This window comes from Octodon degus, unplaced genomic scaffold, assembly GCF_000260255.1.
Source record: "Octodon degus isolate 3935 unplaced genomic scaffold, OctDeg1.0 scaffold00070, whole genome shotgun sequence".
Lineage (NCBI taxonomy): Eukaryota > Metazoa > Chordata > Mammalia > Rodentia > Octodontidae > Octodon > Octodon degus.
In genome coordinates this window covers 6,043,258-6,047,319 of record NW_004524646.1, presented here as the reverse complement: position 1 = coordinate 6,047,319, position 4,062 = coordinate 6,043,258, and the positions used below count along the sequence as shown (strand labels likewise).

Below are 4,062 nucleotides of genomic sequence, written 5' to 3'. Positions count from 1 at the left end.
AGTTTCTCTTCAGTATACAGCCGTGTGCTGCATAATGATCATTTGGTCGACAACTCCTAGCAGCAGCTCCAGAAGATGATAAAGGAGCCAGTGTCAGTGCCCCTGAAGCACTATGATGTCCTGGCAGGATGCCTGGGCTGGGCACGCAGCTCCACGGTGGGTAAACTAATTGTCAACACTGCCAGCTGCATCCAAGTATAGCCTGTACAATCTAGTCCAGTACGTACACCTACCTGATAAGCCACTATGTACTGACTGTACTACATTGTCCATCATATTTTAGAAAAAAACCTCCTAATTATGTACCAAAAAAGGTTACTGTAAAACAGTAGGCCCCGTTATGCCAGCAGCTGCCTCAGCCGCCACCTGCGTAGCTCATCTTGTGGTTTCATGAAGAGGCACGTCCAGTGACCTGTACCGTGTCTAGGTTCAGGTCCAAATAGCAATGAAATCCCCCAGAGACAAATTTCCTACAACACATGCCCTTCATTAATCGACAGCATAGATAGGTGTACTTTTTTCAGGGTGGTACTGTATAGTATGTAGTCTACTTCCGTGACTTTAAAATCTCCTCCGGCACTTCACTGGCCTTTGGAATTCTGGGAATTTCTCCTGTGCTTTCTTGGAATCATCTTGGGTACCGCCTCTCTCCAACACTTTTCTACCCTATGGGTTTTTAAGATCTACACTAAAAGCAGCGCCCTGGGCGTTCAGGAAACATCGAGATCTCTCTCAGCAGCACAGCGCAGTTCGAGATGTACCTCTCTACCCTCATGGCTCAGAGAATCCACCGCCCACATGCAAACCCTTCCGCAAAGAGTCCAACTCCAGGTCCAAACGCGCGGCTCTTCCCCTGCCCTGGCAGGGCTGTTTTCCGCTCTTCCTCCTGCACCAGCTCCCTGTCCATCCTCCAATTTAACTTGAGCAGCCCCTTCTCGAAAAATTTCCTTCTTCGCACACGTCGGGGTTGGGTGTAATCCCTATAAACACCTGCAGTCCTGCCCTGAAACACTGGAAAGGTTCGCTAGAGCCTGCCGCTCGCCTTCACAAAGTCCTGCCAACCCAAAAAGCTTATTATAAACCAGGGCGTGGTGGCGCATGCCTGGGATCCCAGCGCCGGGGAGGATGAAAACAGAAAAATAAAAACGAGTCCAAGGAGCGTAGTAAGATCCTGTACCAAATACATTTAATAAAAAATAAAAAATAAAAAGCTTAGTATAGCTCCAGAAAGCGGGGCTATTCCACTCCCTGCAGGTCACAGGTCGAGTCGCAGACCCCGGGCACAACGCATGAGACTGGGAGTGCCTTCTACCAGGCTCCAGATGCTAGAGAACCTGACACAGAATAATTCTAAATCCGACGGGGCCAAGGGACCACTCCCGGTTAACTTGCACACTCTCAGTTCACGTGGGTCGCCCGGAAAATTTCCCAGAACCACACCTGCCTGACTTCTCAGAAAGAAAATTTGGGGTATTTTTGTTTGGCTGCTTTTGTTGTTGCCATTAACAGCTCTTCCTCGTGGATTTAATCCTCATGTGTTAAAAGCATCAACAGCCTGAACCTCTAGGCTGTAAAGGTCGGAACCAAGCCCTGAACCCCGATGGACACTCCCGAGCCGTGGGACCTCAACTGACCCGGCCTCCCCTCGAGCCTCATTCCTCCCGGGAGCAAAGCCGGAGGGAAAAGACAGAGCCCACCTCCTCTGCCACCATCACCTCGCAAGACTCGGGGCGCAGAGGTCGCAAAGGTTCCCTCGGGACTCGAATCTCCCAAAAGTCCCCTTCGCTGGGTAACAAACCGATTACTCAGAAAGGGTTTGGGCAAAGTGAAAAATCCAAGCCTTGAGGCCAGAAACTGCGGCCGATCGGCTGTCCTGGCCTGCGTGGGTACTGGCCTCGCCGGCACTGGGGCCCGCGGTTACCTGCGGCGGTCAGCACAGCGGAGACAGCGGCGGCCACGGCGGTCGCGGAGACAGCAGCACCGTGGGAACTCTGACAGCCGCGCAGCCTCAGACCCGAGGACAACTGACGTCAACCCTGCAGTGATTGACCCCAGGAGCCGCCGCTCCAGTGCTAAGAACTTACTGTGCCGGGCTGATTGGTAAAACTGTGGGGCGGGACGTCTCTGAAAACCAATCGGAAGAGAGAATACGGCCAATGAATCGCTGAGACTGAAAGTACCAGCGTGCATGGGTGGGACTTCGGTGCCTGGCAGCGCCGGGGTCTGAGGCGGAGGTTGCTCAATCAGCTGAGGTCGGGGGACCCCGCGTTCCTAGGAACCCGGAGGCCCATAATTGCAGAAGGGTCCCACCAGGAGTCAGACTAACCCACTGGCTTCCGAACTAGATTTTGCATTGTACTCACCCGGTGAAGCTTCGAGAATAATAGTGCTCCCTTGTCATGCATGGAGATTGTTGTGATTGGGCTGGGTCTGCGTCGGGGTGCCGGGATCAGATGGTTCAGGGGTGCAGGCCCAGTGGATCCTCTTCCCAACCCTATGGGAGATGGGTGTACTTACCGTCATCCCAGCTTCACAGAGACTAAAATGAAAACCCGGGGTTTGATCCCTGGGCCTGCCATGCCGAGACGGGGATTGAGACTGGCCGTGGTGGGGCGCACCTATAATCCCAGCTCTTGGGAGACTGTAAACAGGCACATCACTAAGAGTCCGATCTAATAGCGAGACCTGAACACCCTGTAGACCTTTCCCTAAATACAAAAACAAATAAAATAAAAATAAAATGAAAACCCAACATCAGTTCCTGAGTGACTGAAAGAGGCTGTGTGAGGCTGACCTCACACAGATGAGGACCAAGTCTCCTTGAAGACAGACTTCTTACTGCTGATGTAAGGAGATTACAAAAACTGCCTTTGGGACTCGAACTCCCGGGCTACTAAATGCTGCTAATTCTGCTTTTCATAACTGGGATATGTTTTTTTTTAAAAAAAAAAAAAAGGAATGAAGAGGCAACAGAAAGCTAAGATTAAATGGAAGAGAGGACAAAAAGCATGCGAATCCTTGTGCTGCATTGGGGAGAGGGAACGTTTCCTGCTGCCTCTTTTCCTAAGGGAAGTAAGTTAACTAGTAAGTGTCACCAATGCGGGCTGAGGGACCACTGGAAGAGACTACCCTGATACAGGTCACCCTCCTAAGTCACCTTGCCCTGAAGATGGCAAAGGGTCAGTGGAGGACATACATTCCTGCGGTTCAAAGAGCAGCTTGATCCAGGGCCAGGCTATTGCCCTGTCATGAGGAAACCCAAAGCTTTAGTCGGCTCCCAGCAGAGTCATCACATCATGGGATGCAGCCTCCGTGACATCCCCCAAGGATGTCACAGGTAGAACCACAAACGCCTTCCTTCATAGTAGGGCCTCCTCTTCTATTCTGACCTCCTATTCTGAGCAATTGACATCTACCTCTTGTCACGTCATGGCATCCCTGAGGCTCAGGGAACCAAGCACTTTACTCTTACTACACATTGTTTATGGAATAATTTTCTGCACATCTGTGCTCTTTTGGTAATGCCTGAATATCCAGTTCCTTAACTAGGCTGAGACTTATTCATCAAGATGGGGGCTCCAGGAATGGTGGTGCACACCTGTAATTCCAGCGCCAGGGGAGGCTGAAAACAAGAGGATCACTACAAGTCCACGCTGTGTAGTGAGACCCTGTACCAAATGCACAAAAATGAAAAAAAAAAGAAAGAAAGAAAAGAATTAAGAAGATGGGAGCTCAAATTATTTTTGGCTCATTTAAAAGCCCCACAATTATGACAATAGTTGGCTCTCCCACCTATATTGACAATGACTTTGTCCTTACTATTTTACGTATTTTTCTCATTGCTGAGACAAAATATCCACACCTAGAAGGATCAAAGGTTTATTTAGCTCATAGTTTTGTAGAGGTTTCTGTAATAGCTCAACTCACATTTAAGGCTATAAAAGCAAATCTTGTTTTCTGTTGTGTAAAAAATGTATACTCACCACTGTTCTAAATTGTTTAGTAACTAGTGGCTGTTTCTTGCTGTTTGCTAAGATAAAATTCCTTCCTCACTAATTCCTG

General features: G+C 49.5%; 1 protein-coding gene across 5 annotated transcripts in view; it reads right to left on the bottom strand.

Annotated features, from left to right (window-relative positions):
• Lgmn (legumain) overlaps positions 1-2,052 on the bottom strand; it is a 32,315-nt gene extending 30,263 nt beyond the window's left edge. For all 5 annotated transcript variants that reach the window (XM_023719641.1, XM_023719642.1, XM_023719645.1 and 2 more), the window contains exon 1: positions 1,922-2,052. The gene's annotated coding sequence lies outside the window, so the exon portion shown is untranslated. The remainder of the gene's footprint in view (positions 1-1,921) is intronic.
• Between the last annotated feature and the right edge of the window lie 2,010 nt (positions 2,053-4,062).